Below are 23,697 nucleotides of genomic sequence, written 5' to 3' on the forward strand. Positions count from 1 at the left end.
ATTCTGCAAGTGGTTCTGATTTACTATCGCTGTTCTCTAGCCGGTCTAAAACCGCGTCTGACCTAAAGGGACGCTTTTTGGACGCCATGGACGTTTCTCAGTTTCCAGGAAGAAAGGGCGGTAAATATGCAGGCGGGGCGCCAGACAAAGCACTCGGGACACAATGTATGTGAAATGGTTTGATACCGGAATGTTATACGATGTGATTTTCATTTATCAAAAAATGTCAATTTTTAAAATTTTCAAATTTGCCGCTGGTTCCGTCCCCCGTACGTCCCGACGCTCACAGGGACCGGAACACGGAAGCCGGATGCATCGGCCGGAGGAAATTGCCGGGGAAACTGCAGGTGAAACTTCGCGGGAGCGCAGGACAAGGTAAGTGCTGCAGGGATCCCGGAGCAACGCTGCAGTGTATTCCCGAGTGTAGCTCGGGGTTACCGCTTGTGGTGCTGAAACTTTACCCCGAGCTACACTCAGGAGGGGTTAAAGGCAGAAATACTGTACAGGGACATGATTAAAAATTAATTTGTAAATGCACTGAAAACTAATTAATCCGTTTTTGAGGTCAGAAAAAAAGTAAAAAAAGTCTTGTCTGTTCAGAACTCTTTATAAAGTGCACTTTAAAGGCATAAATACTGTACAGGGACATGATTTAAAAAATTCATAAATGCATTGAGAACCAATTAATCCGTTCGTATTGCAGAAAAAATTCGTAAACCGAGCCAATATTTTCAATGGATTTTTAAACCGAGGTACGCCTGTATACTGTATATATATATAGATATTACACTTTCCTTTCCTTTCAGAATCCACATTTTCTATGGGACTGCAAAATCCTCCCACAAATGCCGGCCATTGATTGCAAACAAGATTTGTGAATTTGCGATCACAAAAAAGTATTTTTCCTAACAAATTCATCCATGACCATGTTGCAAAAATGAACACACCCCAATGAAATTTTAGACAACAAAATCCTATTGAACAAGATTTCAGGTGAGTCTAATTATTCATTAAACAGGTATCCAGCAGACAGATGATTATAAAAGGAACCTGTGAATGAATAAATGACAAGTCCCATCTCCCACCATGGCAGATGGACTCGTAGTAATCAAGGAACATATGTGCAGAAGTCGGCACACTCATAGTCCACTGACACTTCCTCCAGCTCTCTAGGTCTCATTTACACTAGCATTTGGGGGGCGGTGAAACCAAGTGGTTGTGCTAGGGAATTGACTATTCCTGGAATAGTCACATTTTCAAGCTGTAGGCGGTTTGGTGGCCTTTGCTTAGAGTTGTTCTCTGGCCATAGGTGGATTGGTAGCCTTTACATAGGGCTGTAGGTGGTTGGTGGCCTTTGCTTAGGTTTGTTCTCTAGCCGTAGGTGGTTTGGTGGCCTTTGCTTAGGGTTGTTCACTGGCCGTAGGTGGATTGGTGGCCTTTTCTTAGGGCTGTTCACTAGCCATAGGTGGTTTGGTGACCTTTGCTTAGGGTTGTTCACTGGCTGTAGGTGGATCGGTGGCCTTTTCTAAGGGTTGTTCACTGGCCGTAGGAGGATTGGTGGCCTTTGCTTAGGGCTGTTCACTGGCCGTAGGAGGATTGGTCACTGGCTGTAGGAGGATTGGTGGTCTTTTCTTAGGGTTGTTCACTGGCCGTAGGTTTGGTGGCTTTTTCTTAGGGTTGTTCACTAGCCGTAGGTGGTTTGGTGGCTTTTGCTTAGGGTTGTTCACTGGCCGTAGGTGGATTGGTGGCCTTTTCTTAGGGCTGATCACTAGCCATAGGTGGTTTGGTGACCTTTGCTTAGGGTTGTTCACTAAACCGTAGGAGGATTGGTGGCCTTTGCTTAGGGTTGTTCACTAAACCGTAGGAGGATTAGTCACTGGCTGTAGGAGGATTGGTGGCCTTTGCTTAAGGTTGTTCACTGGCTGTAGGAGGATTTGTGGCCTTTGCTTAGGGTTGTTCAGTGGCTATAGGTGGATTGGTGGCCTTTGCTTAAGGTTGTTTACTGGCCGTAGGCAGATTGGTGGCCCTTGCTTAGGTCTGCTTACTGGCTGTAGCAGCTGGTGGCCTTTGCTTAAGGTTGTTCACTGACTGTAGGCGGTTTGTTGGCCTTTGGTAAAGGTTGTTCGCTGGATGTAGGTGGCTTGGTGGCCTTTGCTTAGGATTGTTTACTGGCTGTAGGGAGTTTGGTGGCCTCTGCTTAGCATTGTTGGCTGGCTGTAGGCAGTTTGGTGGCCTTTGCTTCGGGTAGATCACTGGCTGTTGAAGGTTTGGTGGCCTTTGCTTAGGTCTGTTCACTGGCTGTAGGTGGCTGGTGGCCTTTGCTTAGGTCTGTTCACTGGCTGTAGATGGCTGGTGGCCTTTGCTTAAATCTGTTCACTGGTTGTAGGTGGCTGGTGACCTTTGCTTAGGGTTGTTCACTGGCTGTAGGCAGTTTGGTGGCCTTTGCTTAGGGTTGTTCACTGGCTGTAGGCGGTTTGGTGGCCTTTGTTTAGGGTTGTTCGCTGGCTATAGGAAGTTTGGTGGCCTTTGTTTAGGGTTGTTCGCTGGCTGTAGGCAGTTTGGTGGCCTTTGCTTAGGGTTGTTCACTGGCTGTAGGCAGTTTGGTGGCCTTTGTTTAGGGTTGTTCGCTGGCTGTAGGCAGTTTGGTGGCCTTTGCTTAGGGTTGTTCACTGGCTGTAGGCAGTTTGGTGGCCTTTGTTTAGGGTTGTTCACTGGCTGTAGGCAGTTTGGTGGCCTTTGCTTAGGGTTGTTCACTGGCTGTAGGCAGTTTGGTGGCCTTTGTTTAGGGTTGTTCACTGGCTGTAGGCGGTTTGGTGGCCTTTGTTTAGGGCTGTTCACTGGCTGTAGGCGGTTTGGTGGCCTTTACTTAGGGCTGTTCAATTTAAGCTGTATAACTACCTGCTCACAGAAGGAAGTGGTAACTTCACTGGTCACCTCTCTCCTTTGGTAGAAGTGCGATCGGGATATATTTTTTCTTATACAGAAACAGCGGTGCCTAGACTAAAAAACGGACGCTAGAAGAAACAAGCAACATAAGGGACCTGCCTGGGGGAACAGAAAAAAGGTCAAACCTTTCCACAGGGTGACAACACTGCTCATCCATACAGTACAATAAACGGGCATTGCCTCCCTAGGGCAGGACATTTGTTACTGGCAGGATCACTAGTTGAAAATGAAGAAAAAACAGCCTTAAAAGAAGAAAGCTAATAAAGCCACCACATGAGAGGACTGGTGAGCTGCAATCTATGACATTTTCGTTTTTGGGTTTACATACGCTTTAAGTGCCTCTTGGAGCCATTGTTTGTGCAGTGAATGGAAGCGGAGTTTTATGAGAACAGTGAAGTGATAACGACGGGACTCTGAATGTAGAACCTGCCTGGCGAAGACGCTCCATTGTGCCATTTCTGGGACAACACAGGATCTGAAATTGCAGAGACAGAAATGTATTCATGGCCCCGGAAAGCTTCCTTTATGGCTCCTAAGTAAAGATGTTCCTCTCGGTATTTCTGTTAGCGTACACCAGCGTGAACCCCACAATGGAAAATGGTGGCCCGAGCCACTCAGTGCTGCACAACCGGTACATCCAGAGAAAGGATTCATTGTCATCAGACTAGAAAAGGAGAATGATAAAGCGTATGACTTCAGCACAGGTAGGAGGACCTGTCCTGAACCTCGGGGGGGGGGCAGTCATTGGGATGGGAAAATTAGAGCTCATGTCCACTGAGAAGACTAACCGAGTTTAGTTTTTGTCCATGGATGGAAGATTAGCAATAAAACATGCTGAGATAAAGAGATCCACTTCACTACCATATTATAATTTGTTGGGCCAGTTATGAAACTGACCCACAGCCACTAACACATCAGAGGGAATTTATATAGGGGGGCCAAGGGAGTTCCATGTCTCCTTCTCTCTATGCAGTGTCTGGTGCAGACATGGCATAGAAAACTGATCAGATCCCTCTTAGGCCTCGTTTACACTTGCTTGATGGAGAGTGATCTCCCCGGTTTAGGTTTGTGGTGGATTTGAGCCTGATCCCAGTACGTTATAGAACATTGTCAATGTAATATGTAATGCCATGCATGTTTATATTGGAGTCCGATTACATTTGTATAAAGTGTTTTCTTTGTTTTTTTTTTTTACAGTTGTTTCTATTTTTTTATCCCTTGAAATCCTCCTGAAGAAGGACGGGCTACTTTGTGAAACGCGTAGAGACACAAAGAGTTATAGGAAGACCTCCCACACCCACTTACATTGGGAGAATTCATACCATACGTGATATGGGTAGCCCTTAGTGGAGTCTGTTACAGCAAACAGGGCTCTTCAGTTGGGTCAAACCTTTTGGTCGGTGGTGTGGGTAACCCTTAGTGGGGTTCAGTATAACAAATAGGGATCTTCAGGCACTCCTTCGTATTTCTTGGGCACTTAAGATTATCAAGGAGCAGGGGCTACGTGGAGTAAAGCCCGACTTGTGGAAGACAAAGACTACCCATAAGCTGATTAGAGCCAAGGACATTGTGGAGTCTGTTCCAGGCCTGCCTTCAGCCGCTTGCAAGGTGGTCTGGAGGAATGTTTCTGCCACAGGCAGCCATCACACGCTTTGGTGTGCTGAACTGACTTTTCTGTTGAACGTTTACTCAGGAGGACATTGATGGTCCCTGGCAGGTGCTGCGTTGCTTCAAGGATGCTTTATGGTGCGCCAGGAAGCGCCTCATCCACCAGTGGGAGAGGATGTCCATTGAGGACTGTTGCAGACTGGTCCACAGTCTTCTCAGAGACTATAACTTGATGGCAGGGAAGTTGAATTTATATTTCCTGATGCCCGGAACATGTAGCTCCGGGTGCCGGGCAGGTAGTTTTGTTTAACTCTCAGCCCTGCTGCGGCAAGCATCAGGGCTCACCTGTCAGGTGAAAGCATTCAGGCGGCCATGCTGCACCCGATTGCTTTCACACAACCTACAATTTCACCATCCACCCCCTCCCACAAGAACCTCCCACCGCCCACTGTTTCCTGGGCTCCGCTTGCCCATCTGCATGTCAGGGACAAGTCCACTGCCGTCATCTAGAGGGGAGGGAAGAGAGCAGACACGTCCACTCCCCTCCCCTCCCCTCCCCTTCTTGTCCTAACCCGGAAGTGACGTTATGATGTCACTTCCAGGTCCCCGTTGACAGATTTCCCTTCCATAGAGTCCGGGAATTAATGTAATGCCGTGTGATGTGCACTGCATTACATTCAGTGGAGCAGAGTCAGACCCTGAATGCCTCAATAAAGAGAACCTGTCACCAAAAACCATCACAATGGGGGACTTTTCTCCCTTGCGTGTCTTTGTCCTTTCAATATAACTTGAGGCCTGTGAACTCTTTTTCCCTCACTCATCCCTTTTTCTTACCCCCCCTCCCCATTGCATCCATTTTTTATTGAATTGTTTATTGGTAATGTAGGAAATGCTTTTGCATGCTATGGTTATGCGGCGGTGCCATGTAGGAGGTGTGGAACAGGGGTCTAACCCAGTCATTGCACGTCTGACATCACACCATTAGGTAGAACTTTGGAGGGGTCACAAAATGGTTTCGGGGCGTCATGCATGACGTGATGGTTCGGGGTGCACATCACGTTAGGCTCCATACCGCTGGGTGAATGTATTTATGGTATGATTGGGACTGTATTGTTATGTGGTGAATTTATGCGCTGCATTCCAGTACAGGGTGGAATGTACCCCCATTAAGTACCTTTTTTCATATACAGTATTTGTATAAAAATATATTTTTTTTCAACAAAAATAAGGATCTTTAGTTGGGTCAAACCTTTATTTTAAAGACGTATATATGTTTTTAAATGGATAATTATATGTTAATAAAGTTTGAAAACAAAAAGTATGTTTATCCCGTTCATCCCTTCAGCACCTTTAACCCCTTCCATACCGGGCACTTTTACCCCTTCCTGCCCCGGCCAGTTTTCAGGTTTAAGCGCTCTCACACTTTGAATGACAATTGCGCGGTCATACAACATTGTACCCCAACTAAAATTCTGTAATTTTCTTCACACAACTAGAGCTTTCTTTTGGTGGTATTTAATCATCGCTGGGGTTTTTATTTTTTGCTAAATTAACAAAAAAAGACCGAACATTTAAAAAAAAAAAACACGTTTTTCTTTGTTTCTGTTATAAAAGCTTGCAAATAAATAATTGTTCTTCATAAATTTGGGCGGAGATGTATTCTGCTACATGTCTTTGGTGAAAATAACCCAAATTAGGATGTATTATTTAGTTTGTAGGAAAGTTATAGAGTTCACAAACTATGGTATAGATCTGAATATTGATCAATCCTGAAGTACTGACGGCCAATCTAATTTCTTGAGGTCCAAGAATGTCAGAACAGTACAGATATCCCCCAAATGTCAGGACAGTACAGATATCCCCCAAATGTCAGGACAGTACAGATATCCCCCAAATGTCAGGATAGTACAGATATCCCCCAAATGTCAGGACAGTACAGATATCCCCCATATTTCAGAACAGTACAGATATCCCCCAAATGTCAGGACAGTACAGATATCCCCCAAATGTCAGGATGGTATAGATATCCCCCAAATGTCAGCACAGTACAGATATCCCCCAAATGTCAGGACAGTACAGATATCCCCCAAATGTCAGCACAGTACAGATATCCCCCAAATGTCAGGACTGTACAGATATCCCCCAAATGTCAGGACTGTACAGATATCCCCCAAATGTCAGGACAGTACAGATATCCCCCAAATGTCAGCACAGTACAGATATCCCCCAAATGTCAGCACAGTACAGATATCCCCCAAATGTCAGGACAGTACAGATATCCCCCAAATGTCAGAACATTACAGATATGCCCCAAATGTCAGGACAGTACAGATATCCCCCAAATGTCAGGACAGTACAGATATCCCCCAAATGTCAGGACTGTACAGATATCCCCCAAATGTCAGGACGGTACAGATATCCCCCAAATGTCAGGACGGTATAGATATCCCCCAAATGTCAGGACGGTACAGATATCCCCCCAAATGTCAGGACGGTACAGATATCCCCCAAATGTCAGGACAGTACAGATATCCCCCAAATGACCCCTTTTTGCAGAGTAGACAGTCCGACGTACTTCATAAGAGACATGGCGAGTTTTTTGTAGTTGTATTTGTTTTGTCTTAATTTTTCAGAAAATGAAAAAATTTAAAAAATTTGTTTCACTATTTTTTTTACATATTGTCACCATTGCAGTACAGTGTCATCATATAACTGGCATGGTGGTGATCAGGGACACTGACTGGTGACAGTGTGAAAAAAAAAATATATATATATATTTTTTTATTATTTAAAATTTTTTATTACATTTGTTTTTCTTTTTTTTAAGATTTTTTTTTCATATTTCACTAAGACCGAAGTAGTACAACATTACTATAGTAACATTGTACTACTTTGGGGAAGTGATCAGTATTTTTTTACACAGTTTGCTTATAGGGTTTTTTTTATTTGTGCTTAGCTATGATTTGGCCACAGCTAATCACATGACATGTGCATGTGATTAGCTGTGACCATTCACAGCTAGACACTAATATACAATGGATGGCATGAATGAAGCCATCCATTGTATACAATTGTCATGTGACCTGCTGTGATTGATCACAGCAGGTCACATGGTACCGACAACGGGGGCCGGTACTCAGATCTGTCATCGCCCGTGTCCGAGGTACACGGCTGGTGACAGATTGCGCCGCTGCGCGGTTCTGCAAGCGTGTGAACTGTGCATGTGTGGGAGGACGCCATATGGCGGCCTCCCGGAAAGCTAGTACATTTTTCTGGATGCCATTCGGCCATAGGCCGGGCGTCAAATGGTTAAAGTCCACAGTGTCTTTTGTTTCTTGAATGTAATGCGGTATAAACTCTGATCTCAGGAAAGTCCCTTCTATCTCTCTCAGTCTCCAAATGAACAAATGTCCTACTTCTCAAATTAGAGGGTTAGGCCTGTTTCATATGGGTGGTGGACTACTGTGGTGGGTGGCGGACTTTACTGCTCCTCAGAAAAGCAATCCATGGTCAATTTTTAGAGGTGTTTGAGTGGCGGTTTGCAGAAGTTCAGTAGACAATACTGCTGAATATATATATATATATTGCGGCAGTGCGGTATCCCATCATGGTGGAAATCACGGTGGTGACCCAGGATTCTCTACTATACAGGTTGAGGGGCTCCAGGCAGTTCTCATAATGCAGAGGAAACTGGTTTATCAGTTTCCTCTTTGGTTTGTAAAGCCTGTTTTGGGACCTGTAGCCTGGAGATTTCTAAGAGATTTGGGAGGGATGAAATCTCCAATCCATGTTTTCAGAGCAGCCAGCGTGCTGATTGCACAGGTGTGTGCAGGCCTTTTTGTGGAGGCTTGATTCTGGGCTCCACCCCGGCAGACACGAGTCAGGAGGGCTCCATCCCGGCAGACAGGAGTCAGGAGGGCTCCATCCCGGTAGACACGAGTCAGGAGGGCTCCACCCTGGCAGACACGAGTCAGGAGGGCTCCATCCCGGCAGACACGAGTCAGGAGGGCTCCACCCAGCAGACACGAGTCCGGAGGGCTCCACCCTGGCAGACAGGAGTCAGGAGGGCTCCACCCCGGCAGACAGGAGTCAGGAGGGCTCCACCCCGGCAGACAGGAGTCAGGAGGGCTCCACCCCAGCAGACAGGAGTCAGGAGGGCTCCACCCAGCAGACAGGAGTCAGGAGGGCTCCACCCCGGCAGACAGGAGTCAGGAGGGCTCCACTCCGGCAGACAGGAGTCAGGAGGGCTCCACCCTGGCAGACAGGAGTCAGGAGGGCTCCACCCCGGCAGACAGGAGTCAGGAGGGCTCCACCCCGGCAGACAGGAGTCAGGAGGGCTCCACCCCGGCAGACAGGAGTCAGGAGGGCTCCACCCTGGCAGACAGGAGTCAGGAGGGCTCCACAACGGCAGACAGGAGGTCTCTGCCTTGGAGTCAGGTGGGCTTCACCTAGTAGAGGTGGAAGCCAGACAAGCTGTGTGCTATTGGCGAGCTGTGTGCGGGAAAGCCATTTCCGATAGAGTCTGCAGGAGACAGACGGAAATCGATGTACAAGCCAGAAGGCTGAATATTGTTCAGTTCGTTTGATGGTGGATACCCTGGCGTGGGAAGCATTTATGGAACTTTTTCTTTTAAACAAAATTGGGCAAAAAGGCCCTTAACAAGAAGCGAGTTGCTGTGTGCTTTTGAAAAGAAAAGCTCTACTATTTGAAGCGAGATCCCACAATATATATATATTTTAATCTCAAGGAGGATTTTACATTTAAATACTGTGTGGAAATATGTGGTTGTGGCACAGACCCATTAACTTCATTTGCCATTTGGAAAGTGGCATCGCCTGTCAAACGCAACATGCCAAAATCAATGTGCTGCATCAGGAATCGAGGTATTGAGGCCACAGCAATCTAATGATTCAATACAAGCATGAAGAATATGTATCTACAGCTATTCCCCCTGAGGTCATCACAGAGGACAAGGGGGCGCTCTTTACGGCTGGAGGAAAAGAAAAGTAATCTCCAAACAAGGAAAGGTTTCTTCACAGTAAGAGCTGTGAGAATGTGGAATAGACTCCCTCCAGAGTTGGGTGTGGCCAGCTCAGTGGATTGCTGTAGGAAAGTCCTGGATTCTTTCTTGGATACACAGAATATAACTGGATATAACATTTATAGGGAAAGGTGATCCAGGGAATATCCGATTGCCTCTCGGGTGATCAGGAAGGAATTTTTCCCCTGCAGGAGCAGATTGGATTGTGCTTTCCTGGGTTTTTTGCCTTCCTCTGGATCCACTGTGGGTGTAGGATTATAACTTTTTTTTTTTAATGGTTGAACTGGATGGACTTTTGTAATTTTTCAGCCAGACTAACTATGAAGGATGGCATCCCAACTTCCTGTGTCTGACCACTCCCTCTCTCTGCAGTCTCATGGCTTAATGGGTCTGAACAAGGAAAAAAAAATTGGTTCTGCTTCCAGGATGAAAAAGGGATTTCCCTCCTCCGCTCTGTATACCTGTGCTGCTGGTCAGGATGAAAGAGGGATTTCCCTCCTCTGCTCTGTATACCTGTGCTGCTGGTCAGGATGAAAGAGGGATTTCCCTCCTCCGCTCTGTATACCTATGCTGCTGGTCAGGATGAAAGAGGGATTTCCCTCCTCCGCTCTGTATACCTGTGCTGCTGGTCAGGATGAAAGAGGGATTTCCCTCCTCTGCTCTGTATACCTGTGCTGCTGGTCAGGATGAAAGAGGGATTTCCCTCCTCTGCTCTGTATACCTGTGCTGCTGGTCAGGATGAAAGAGGGATTTCCCTCCTCCGCTCTGTATACCTGTGCTGCTGGTCAGGATGAAAGAGGGATTTCCCTCCTCCGCTCTGTATACCTGTGCTGCTGGTCAGGATGAAAGAGGGATTTCCCTCCTCTGCTCTGTATACCTGTGCTGCTGGTCAGGATGAAAGAGGGATTTCCCTCCTCCGCTCTGTATACCTGTGCTGCTGGTCAGGATGAAAGAGGGATTTCCCTCCTCCGCTCTGTATACCTGTGCTGCTGGTCAGGATGAAAGAGGGATTTCCCTCCTCCGCTCTGTATACCTGTGCTGCTGGTCAGGATGAAAGAGGGATTTCCCTCCTCCGCTCTGTATACCTGTGCTGCTGGTCAGGATGAAAGAGGGATTTCCCTCCTCCGCTCTGTATACCTGTGCTGCTGGTCAGGATGAAAGAGGGATTTCCCTCCTCCGCTCTGTATACCTGTGCTGCTGGTCAGGATGAAAGAGGGATTTCCCTCCTCCGCTCTGTATACCTGTGCTGCTGGTCAGGATGAAAGAGGGATTTCCCTCCTCCGCTCTGTATACCTGTGCTGCTGGTCAGGATGAAAGAGGGATTTCCCTCCTCCGCTCTGTATACCTGTGCTGCTGGTCAGGATGATGCAGCAGGTGCAGATTTTTGAGGGCATCAGGTCTTGGAACAGGAAGTCATTATTTCTCCTTTGTAAAATCAATATCTTCCACCAAAGCTGTGAAGAAATGTGTATTTGCCATAGTGGGCTTCTCCGCACAAGTCAAAGTGACCTACAATAGAGATTAAACCGAACCCTGGACCTCATTACTGACCGCGGGACGTGCTGTAAATCACACCGTTTATAAATCGTACATCAATCTATCATTAACACATCTCAAGGTTATATAGCCAGGGACAAACAGAACACAGGTCACCGCTGTCCATCCTATGCTCCAGGCCGGAGGACTGCCAACAAATGGTAATCTAAGGCAGAATTGTTCAACTTTTTTCCAGTCAGGGCACCCACAAAAAGTATTTTCAATCTTGAGGCACCCCACTGTAAGGCTTAGTGCAGATTTCTGTGTGTCGAGGAACGCACACAAAATCGCACATGTGCTGGGGTCACCAGCATCATGTCATGCAAGTCTGGGCACCACCATGTCACCTGCAACACCTGGGCACTGCCACGTCACCAACACCACCTGTGCACCTCCATGTCACCAACATCTGGGCACCTCCATGTCACCAACACCACCTGTGCACCTCCATGTCACCAACATCTGGGCACCTCCATGTCGCCAACATCTGGGCACCTCCATGTCACCAACACCACCTGTGCACCTCCATGTCACCAACATCTGGGCACCTCCATGTCACCAACATCTGGGCACCTCCATGTCACCAACACCCACCTGGGCACCTCCATTTCAGTTCAGGAGAGGAGCCGATGCACCTGTGCAAGACTGAAGGGGAGGAGCCGATGCACCTGTGCAAGACTGAAGGGGAGGAGCCGATACACCTGTGCAAGACTGAAGGGGAGGAGCCGGTACACCTGTGCAAGACTGAAGGGGGAGGAGCCGATATGCCTGTGCAAGACTGAAGGGGAGGAGCCGGTACACCTGTGCAAGACTGAAGGGGAGGAGCTGATACGCCTGTGCAAGACTGAAGGGGAGGAGCAGATACACCTGTGCAAGACTGAAGGGGAGGAGCAGATATACCTGTGCAAGACTGAAGGGGAGGAGCCGATACGCCTGTGCAAGACTGAAGGGGAGGAGCCGATACACCTGTGCAATACTGGAGGGGAGGAACCAGTACACCTGTGCAAGATGGAAGGGAAGGAGCCGGTACACCTGTGCAAGACTGAAGGGGAGGAGACGTTACACCTGTGCAAGACTGAAGGGGAGGAGCTGGTACACCTGTGCAAGACTGAAGGGGAGGAGCCGGTACACCTGTGCAAGACTGAAGAGGAGGAGCCGGTACACCTGTGCAAGACTGGAGGGGAGGAGCCGGTACACCTGTGCAAGACTGGAGGGGAGGAGCCGGTACACCTGTGTAAGACTGGAGGTGAGGAGCCGGTACACCTGTGTAAGACTGGAGGGGAGGAGCCGGTACACCTGTGTAAGACTGAAGGGGAGGAGCCGGTACACCTGTGTAAGACTGGAGGGGAGGAGCCGGTACACCTGTGTAAGACTGGAGGGGAGGAGCCGGTACACCTGTGTAAGACTGGAGGGGAGGAGCCGGTACACCTGTGTAAGACTGAAGGGGAGGAGCCGGTACACCTGTGTAAGACTGAAGGGCAGGAGCCGGTACACCTGTGCAAGACTGAAGGGGAGGAGCCGGTACACCTGTGCATGACTGGAGGTGAGGAGCCGGTACACCTGTGCAAGACTGAAGGGGAGGAGCCGGTACACCTGTGTAAGACTGAAGGGCAGGAGCCGGTACACCTGTGCATGACTGGAGGTGAGGAGCCGGTACACCTGTGCAGGACTGGAGGTGAGGAGCCGGTACACCTGTGCAAGACTGAAGGGGAGGAGCCGGTACACCTGTGCAAGACTGAAGGGGAGGAGCCGGTACACCTGTGCAAGACTGAAGGGGAGGCCAGAAGTCATAACATATAATGAGTGTAATGTGTTAGTAATTGAGATTTTGTTACTTTGTGATGTTTTTGTTCCTCTCTATCGGTGTCGTGTTTATTTGCTCTCATGTACCCTCCATAGTTCTTCAATATAACAATCAGACATCCATGGTGGTGTTACTTCCCCTTCAATCGGGAACGCCGTACCCCGGCCACCCGGTAAATAAATCTCTCTGCGCTCCGATCGCTGACGCTTACTGAAGCGCAGACAGGGCGACGCAGTGACAGAAAAGAGCAGAACGCGAGGGCTTGTCACCGGCGAACGCCATAATCCATCATAAACATCGCCACACAAAAAACACGGGACAAAGAGCGCCCCCACACCCCCCTTCCCGGGCACATGGCATTCCCCCCGCCTGAGCTGTAATTGGAAATGGCGGAATGCTGATGGGAATGACATGCTTACAAAGGAATTTAATTGGAGACGGGGCAGCGACAAGGCTTGCGAGGGCGATAAGGAGTCCAACGTTTCTGGATATGGAAATCAATTTTATCCCGAACCTCCCCCGCTCCTTTCATTCCTCAGGAAATAAAAACCTATTTGTCCCCCCCCCCCCATCGCATTTACACATAAAACTCCACTCGTCACCGGCGCTCGGCCACTCACAACATGCGTAACCGTTCCGAGACGCAAATATGTCAGACTTGTAAATGGGAGTGTGACTCTGAGAAGGGGGGGGAGGGGAGGGAAATACAATATGCGCTCATCACCCTGAGCCTATCGCCTCTCCGGGATCAGCGATTCTCATAGAGGGGAAATCTCTGCAACAAAATAATTATTAAATTAAAGTACACGGAAACATAAATGTACAGCCAACAAAAAATGTGATTGTCACCCAATCCGGCCTTAAAGGTGAACTCCAGGATCAGCAAACATGATCTAAATAAACAAGACGTGTATTGTTCCTCAATCAATCAAAAAAACAAAAAAAATAAAAGCTGTTCATTCAAGAAAACTTTGTTTTGGGTGAATGGGTACAAAATCGAATGTTTTCACGACTTAGTTGCTGTAGTTCGAATGTGTGAATGCAAAAAAAATACATCATGGCCACTAGATGGTGCTGTCTAGTGCAGGGAATGAGTGTGCTCCCCAGCGCCATCTAGTAGATAGAATGAGGCTTTTTCCACATTCACATTGCGGAGAATGTAGCCATAAAACATTCAATTCCACCCCGTCTGCGGAGAACGAATTTAAATGCAGTTTTGGTGGAAGAAAGGAAGTGAACATTTTTCACAGCCCGGTGAGCTTTGTGTATTTCATCCAAATCCAATCACACTTCTCTGTCTGGCAATCCGATGGACGTGTCTGGGTTTGGCGGTTACCAGGACAATGGTACTTGCCTGACTGCACTGTGCCAAGTGTAAAGTTTGGTGGAGGGGGGATTATGGTGTGGGGTTTTGTTTTTCAGGGGTTGGGTTGGCCCCCTAGTTCCGAGAAGAGAACTCTTAAAGCAACATTTTGGACAATTTGATGCTCCCAACTTTGTGGGAGGAGTTTGGGGATGGCCCCTTCCTGTTCCAACATGACTGCCCACCAGTGCACAAAGCAAGGTCCATAAAGACATGGAGGAGCCAGTTTGGGGTGGAGGAACTTGACTGTCCTGCACAGAGTCCTGACCTCAACCCCATAGAACACCTTTGGGATGAATTAGAGCGGAGACTGCGAGCCAGGCCTCCTCCCCCGACATCAGTGCCTGACTTGACAAATGTGCTTCTGGAAGAATGGTCCAACCTTCCCATAGACACCCTCCTAAACCTTGTGGACGGCCTTCCCAGAAGAGTTGAAGCTGTTATAGCTGCAAAGGGCGGGGCCAACTCAATATTGAACCCTACGGACTAAGACTGGGGGGCCATTAAAGGTCATGTGTGTGGGAAGGGCAGGGCCAACTCAATATTGAACCCTACGGACTAAGACTGGGGGGCCATTAAAGGTCGTGTGTGGGAAGGGCGGGGCCAACTCAATATTGAACCCTATGGACTAAGACTGGGAGGCCATCAAAGGTCATGTGTGTGGGAAGGGCGGGGCCAACTCAATATTGAACCCTATAGACTAAGACTGGGGGGCCATTAAAGGTCATGTGTGTGGGAAGGGCGGGGCCAACTCAATATTGAACCCTACGGACTAAGACTAGGAGGGCATTAAAGGTCATGTGTGTGGGAAGGTCGGGGCCAACTCAATATTGAACCCTATGGACTAAGACTGGGAGGCCATCAAAGGTCATGTGTGTGGGAAGGGCGGGGCCAACTCAATATTGAACCCTACAGACTAAGACTGGGGGGCCATTAAAGGTCATGTGTATGGGAAGGGCGGGGCCAACTCAATATTGAACCCTACGGACTAAGACTGGGAGGGCATTAAAGGTCATGTGTGTGGGAAGGTCGGGGCCAACTCAATATTGAACCCTATGGACTAAGACTGGGAGGCCATCAAAGGTCATGTGTGTGGGAAGGGCGGGGCCAACTCAATATTGAACCCTACAGACTAAGACTGGGGGGCCATTAAAGGTCATGTGTGTGGGAAGGGCGGGGCCAACTCAATATTGAACCCTACGGACTAAGACTGGGAGGCCATCAAAGGTCATGTGTGTGGGAAGGCCGGCAGCCCAATACTTGGGGTAATGTAGTGCATGTCTCTGTCCCTTGAGGAAGGGGACCCCGCAGGGCCCCGGAACAGTTGGCCGGACAGTCTGCCCGCGGTGACATGATGTATAAATGGTGGGTTCGCATCCTGCGGAGTTCCGGTGACTTCTCTCTCCTCTGCGTTGGTTCATAGTCTATATTTCCTGCAGAGATCTGTGCGGCTCGGTGGACGGCTCGTGTTTCCATGGCGGTCCTTGCTCAGAGAATTAAAGGGTTATTCCATCACACTGGCCGCCTGCTTCCTGCCTGTAAAACCATCATGTGAAGTGGCAGCTGATTTGGATTGTGGAAAAGCGCAATCAACCTCTGTGCCCCTTCCGCGTTTAACATGAACGCACAAATCCGTGTTATACGGGGCGGCTGGCGTTTGACGGCTCTATAGGTCACTCGCCATGAAAGCTCCACATTCAGACCTCCTGTAATTACCGCGTTTAGTCCCGGCGACAGAAAAGACGGCTTGTCGAGGTGAAGCCATTTAGAGGGGATGTGGGGGGGGGGGGGATGGGGGGTCTATACTTCGGCTTTCTATACCCTTATCTTAATGGAAAATCAAAGGCAGCAACAATCAGCAAATATCAGGGCCCCCCCCCCCCCCCCCGCCGGAGAACAAACAACAGCTCACCGGACGCACTTAATCACCCGCTAGATCCCATTCATAAATGGCCGAGGATTACATCTCCGGGCCCCAGCTAAACCACGCTTCACGGGGGCCGACTCCAGCTTGTTTGTAGAGCGTGTACAATGGAGTCCAACATAGAACACGGAACACGGGACACGGGAGAGATTCACAAAGCTCCATTCCCAGCATGAATATCCCAATTACAGACCCAATCTGCCCCCCGATACACCCCCCACCCACCATCGCAACTGCCCCCCATACACCCCCCACCCACCATCGCAACTGCCCCCCTTACACCCCCCACCCACCATCGCAACTGCCCCCCATACACCCCCCACCCACCATCGCAACTGCCCCCCGTACACCCCCCACCCACCATCGCAACTGCCCCCCATACACCCCCCCACCCACAATCACAACTGCTCCCTCGAACACCCCCCCACCCACAATCACAACTGCCCCCCGTACACCCCCCACCCACCATCGCAACTGCCCCCTTACACCCCCCACCCACCATCGCAACTGCCCCCCAGTACACCCCCCACCCACCATCGCAACTGCCCCCCTTACACCCCCCACCCACCATCGCAACTGCCCCCCGTACACCCCCCACCCACCATCGCAACTGCCCCCCTTACACCCCCCATCGCAACTGCCCCCCGTACACCCCCCACCCACCATCGCAACTGCCCCTCATACACCCCCCCACCCACAATCACAACTGCTCCCTCGAACACCCCCCACCCACCATCGCAACTGTCCCCCCCATATACCCACCATCGCAACTGCCCCCCCATAGAGCCCCCCACCAACCATCACAACCGCCCCCCCATACACCCCCCACCCACCATCGCAACTGCCCCCCCTCGCACACCCCCCATCGCAACTTCCCCCCCGTACACCCATCACCCACCATCGTAACTGCCCCCCGTACACCCCCCACCCACCATTGCAATGCACATTCCTGAGCCTGACAACTCATTACCTAAAGGCCACGCCCACCTTCCACAGAAACCAAACACTCCCTGTATTCAGGAACAAGACGTTCAATGACATCAAATCTTTATTTATTCTTCCATCATATGCAGACGAATGAAAGAAAGTACATACAAATATAACAATGTTACTTTGTATCTCTCCATCTCCCATCTGATCAATGTTTATAAACAATGTTACCAACGTGCCACCACCTATTGTTACCATCACTGCCCACCAATGTGCCACCACCTATTGTTACCATGACTGTCCTCCAACGTGCCACCACCTATTGTTACCATCGCTGTCCACCAACGTGCCACCACCTATTGTTACCATCCCTGTCCACCAACATGCCCCCACCTATTGTTACCATCACTGCCCACCAATGTGCCACCACCTATTGTTACCATCCCTGTCCACCAACGTGCCATCACCTATTGTTACCATCCCTGTCCACCAACGTGCCACTACCTATTGTTACCATCCCTGTCCACCAACGTGCCATCACCTATTGTTACCATCCCTGTCCACCAACGTGCCACCACCTATTGTTACCATGACTGTCCTCCAACGTGCCACCACCTATTGTTACCATCGCTGTCCACCAACGTGCCACCACCTATTGTTACCATCCCTGCCCACCAACATGCCCCCACCTATTGTTACCATCACTGTCCACCAACGTGCCACCACCTATTGTTACCATCCCTGTCCACCAAGGTGCCACCACCTATTGTTACCATCCTTGTCCACCAATGTGCCACTACCTATTGTTACCATCCTTGTCCACCAACGTGTCACCACCTATTGTTACCATCCTTGTCCACCAACATGCCACCACCTATTGTTACCATCGCTGTCCACCAACGTGCCACCACCTATTGTTACCATCCCTGTCCACCAACGTGCCACCACCTATTGTTACCATCACTGCCCACCAACGTGCCATCACCTATTGTTACCATCACTGCCCACCAATGTGCCATCACCTATTGTTACCATCCTTGTCCACCAACGTGCCACCACCTATTGTTACCATCCCTGTCCACCAACGTGCCACCACCTATTGTTACCATCCCTGTCCACCAACGTGCCACCACCTATTGTTACCATCACTGCCCACCAATGTGCCACCACCTATTGTTACCATCACTGCCCACCAACGTGCCATCACCTATTGTTACCATCCCTGTCCACCAATGTGCCACCACCTATTGTTACCATCCCTGTCCACCAACCTGCCACCACCTATTGTTACCATCGCTGTCCACCAATGTGCCATCACCTATTGTTACCATCCCTGTCCACCAACCTGCCACCACCTATTGTTACCATCGCTGTCCACCAACGTGCCACCACCTATTGTTACCATCCCTGTCCACCAACGTGCCACCACCTATTGTTACCATCCTTGTCCACCAACGTGCCACTACCTATTGTTACCATCCTTGTCCACCAACGTGTCACCACCTATTGTTATCATCCTTGTCCACCAACGTGCCACCACCTATTGTTACCATCACTGTCCACCAACGTGCCACCACCTATTGTTACCATCCCTGTCCACCAACGTGCCCCCACCTATTGTTACCATCCCTGTCCACCAACGTGCCACCACCTATTGTTACCATCACTGCCCACCAACGTGCCATCACCTATTGTTACCATCACTGCCCACCAACGTGCCATCACCTATTGTTACCATCACTGCCCACCAACGTGCCACCACCTATTGTTACCATCACTGCCCACCAATGTGCCATCACCTATTGTTACCATCCCTGTCCACCAACATGCCACCACCTATTGTTACCATCACTGCCCACCAACGTGCCACTACCTATTGTTACCATCCTTGTCCACCAACGTGTCACCACCTATTGTTACCATCCTTGTCCACCAACATGCCACCACCTATTGTTACCATCACTGTCCACCAACGTGCCACCACCTATTGTTACCATCCCTGTCCACCAACGTGCCATCTCCTATTGTTACCATCCCTGTCCACCAATGTGCCATCACCTATTGTTACCATCCCTGTCCACCAACGTGCCATCACCTATTGTTACCATGACTGTCCTCCAACGTGCCACCACCTATTGTTACCATCGCTGTCCACCAAAGTGCCACCACCTATTGTTACCATCCCTGCCCACCAACATGCCCCCACCTATTGTTACCATCACTGTCCACCAACGTGCCACCACCTATTGTTACCATCCCTGCCCACCAACATGCCCCCACCTATTGTTACCATCACTGTCCACCAACGTGCCACCCCCTATTGTTACCATCCCTGTCCACCAACGTGCCCCCACCTATTGTTACCATCGCTGTCCACCAACGTGCCACCACCTATTGTTACCATCCCTGCCCACCAACATGCCCCCACCTATTGTTACCATCCCTGTCCACCAACGTGCCACCACCTATTGTTACCATCCCTGCCCACCAACATGCCCCCACCTATTGTTACCATCCCTGTCCACCAACGTGCCACCACCTATTGTTACCATCCCTGTCCACCAACGTGCCCCCACCTATTGTTACCATCCTTGTCCACCAACGTGCCACCACCTATTGTTACCATCACTGTCCACCAACATGCCACCACCTATTGTTACCATGACTGTCCTCCAACGTGCCACCACCTATTGTTACCATCCTTGTCCACCAACGTGCCATCACCTATTGCTACCATCACTGTCCACCAACGTACCACCACCTATTGTTACCATCCCTGTCCTCCAACGTGCCACCACCTATTGTTACCATGACTGTCCTCCAACGTGCCACCACCTATTGCTACCATCACTGTCCACGAACGTACCACCACCTATTGTTACCATCCCTGTCCTCCAACGTGCCATCACCTATTGTTACCATCCTTATCCACCAACGTGCCATCACCTATTGTTACCATCACTGTCCACCAACGTGCCATCACCTATTGTTACCATCACTGTCCACCAACGTGCCATCACCTATTGTTACCATCCCTGTCCACCAATGTGCCACCACCTATTGTTACCATCCCTGTCCACCAACCTGCCACCACCTATTGTTACCATCGCTGTCCACCAACGTGCCATCACCTATTGTTACCATCACTGCCCACCAACGTGTCACCACCTATTGTTACCATGACTGTCCTCCAACGTGTCACCACCTATTGTTACCATGACTGTCCTCCAACGTGCCACCACCTATTGTTACCATGACTGTCCTCCAACGTGCCATCACCTATTGTTACCATCCTTATCCACCAACGTGCCACCACCTATTGTTACCATCACTGCCCACCAATGTGCCATCACCTATTGTTACCATCACTGCCCACCAACGTGCCATCACCTATTGTTACCATCCCTGTCCACCAATGTGCCACCACCTATTGTTACCATCCCTGTCCACCAACCTGCCACCACCTATTGTTACCATCGCTGTCCACCAATGTGCCATCACCTATTGTTACCATCCCTGTCCACCAACCTGCCACCACCTATTGTTACCATCGCTGTCCACCAACGTGCCATCACCTATTGTTACCATCACTGCCCACCAATGTGCCACCACCTATTGTTACCATCCCTGTCCACCAACGTGCCACCACCTATTGTTACCATCCCTGTCCACCAACGTGCCACTACCTATTGTTACCATCCCTGTCCACCAACGTGCCACCACCTATTGTTACCATCCCTGTCCACCAACGTGCCATCACCTATTGTTACCATCCCTGTCCACCAACGTGCCACCACCTATTGTTACCATCACTGCCCACCAACGTGCCATCACCTATTGTTACCATCCCTGTCCACCAACGTGCCACCACCTATTGTTACCATGACTGTCCTCCAACGTGCCACCACCTATTGTTACCATCGCTGTCCACCAACGTGCCACCACCTATTGTTACCATCCCTGCCCACCAACATGCCCCCACCTATTGTTACCATCACTGTCCACCAACGTGCCACCACCTATTGTTACCATCCCTGTCCACCAACGTGCCACTACCTATTGTTACCATCCTTGTCCACCAACGTGCCACTACCTATTGTTACCATCCTTGTCCACCAACGTGTCACCACCTATTGTTATCATCCTTGTCCACCAACGTGCCACCACCTATTGTTACCATCACTGTCCACCAACGTGCCACCACCTATTGTTACCATCCCTGTCCACCAACGTGCCACCACCTATTGTTACCATCCCTGCCTACCAACATGCCCCCACCTATTGTTACCATCCCTGTCCACCAACGTGCCACCACCTATTGTTACCATCCCTGCCCACCAACATGCCCCCACCTATTGTTACCATCCCTGTCCACCAACGTGCCACCACCTATTGTTACCATGACTGTCCTCCAACGTGCCATCACCTATTGTTACCATCCTTATCCACCAACGTGCCACCACCTATTGTTACCATCACTGCCCACCAATGTGCCACCACCTATTGTTACCATCACTGCCCACCAACGTGCCATCACCTATTGTTACCATCACTGCCCACCAACGTGCCACCACCTATTGTTACCATGACTGTCCTCCAACGTGCCATCACCTATTGTTACCATCCCTGTCCACCAACGTGCCATCACCTATTGTTACCATCACTGCCCACCAACGTGCCACCACCTATTGTTACCATCACTGCCCACCAACATGCCCCCACCTATTGTTACCATCACTGTCCACCAACGTGCCACCACCTATTGTTACCATCCCTGTCCACCAACGTGCCACCACCTATTGTTACCATCCTTGTCCACCAACGTGCCACTACCTATTGTTACCATCCTTGTCCACCAACGTGTCACCACCTATTGTTATCATCCTTGTCCACCAACGTGCCACCACCTATTGTTACCATCACTGTCCACCAACGTGGCACCACCTATTGTTACCATCCCTGTCCACCAACGTGCCACCACCTATTGTTACCATCCCTGTCCACCAACGTGCCACCACCTATTGTTACCATCACTGCCCACCAACGTGCCATCACCTATTGTTACCATCACTGCCCACCAACGTGCCATCACCTATTGTTACCATCACTGCCCACCAACGTGCCACCACCTATTGTTACCATCACTGCCCACCAATGTGCCATCACCTATTGTTACCATCCCTGTCCACCAACATGCCACCACCTATTGTTACCATCACTGCCCACCAACGTGCCACTACCTATTGTTACCATCCTTGTCCACCAACGTGTCACCACCTATTGTTACCATCCTTGTCCACCAACATGCCACCACCTATTGTTACCATCACTGTCCACCAACGTGCCACCACCTATTGTTACCATCCCTGTCCACCAACGTGCCATCTCCTATTGTTACCATCCCTGTCCACCAATGTGCCATCACCTATTGTTACCATCCCTGTCCACCAACGTGCCATCACCTATTGTTACCATGACTGTCCTCCAACGTGCCACCACCTATTGTTACCATCGCTGTCCACCAAAGTGCCACCACCTATTGTTACCATCCCTGCCCACCAACATGCCCCCACCTATTGTTACCATCACTGTCCACCAACGTGCCACCACCTATTGTTACCATCCCTGCCCACCAACATGCCCCCACCTATTGTTACCATCACTGTCCACCAACGTGCCACCCCCTATTGTTACCATCCCTGTCCACCAACGTGCCCCCACCTATTGTTACCATCGCTGTCCACCAACGTGCCACCACCTATTGTTACCATCCCTGCCCACCAACATGCCCCCACCTATTGTTACCATCCCTGTCCACCAACGTGCCACCACCTATTGTTACCATCCCTGCCCACCAACATGCCCCCACCTATTTTTACCATCCCTGTCCACCAACGTGCCACCACCTATTGTTACCATCCCTGTCCACCAACGTGCTCCCACCTATTGTTACCATCCTTGTCCACCAACGTGCCACCACCTATTGTTACCATCACTGTCCACCAACATGCCACCACCTATTGTTACCATGACTGTCCTCCAACGTGCCACCACCTATTGCTACCATCACTGTCCACCAACGTACCACCACCTATTGTTACCATCCCTGTCCTCCAACGTGCCACCACCTATTGTTACCATGACTGTCCTCCAACGTGCCACCACCTATTGCTACCATCACTGTCCACCAACGTACCACCACCTATTGTTACCATCCCTGTCCTCCAACGTGCCATCACCTATTGTTACCATCCTTATCCACCAACGTGCCATCACCTATTGTTACCATCACTGTCCACCAACGTGCCATCACCTATTGTTACCATCACTGTCCACCAACGTGCCATCACCTATTGTTACCATCCCTGTCCACCAATGTGCCACCACCTATTGTTACCATCCCTGTCCACCAACCTGCCACCACCTATTGTTACCATCGCTGTCCACCAACGTGCCATCACCTATTGTTACCATCACTGCCCACCAACGTGTCACCACCTATTGTTACCATGACTGTCCTCCAACGTGTCACCACCTATTGTTA

The sequence above is a fragment of the Staurois parvus genome, unplaced genomic scaffold (genome assembly GCF_062004578.1).
Source record: "Staurois parvus isolate SC_StPar_1 unplaced genomic scaffold, SC_StPar_1.0 ptg002274l, whole genome shotgun sequence".
Lineage (NCBI taxonomy): Eukaryota > Metazoa > Chordata > Amphibia > Anura > Ranidae > Staurois > Staurois parvus.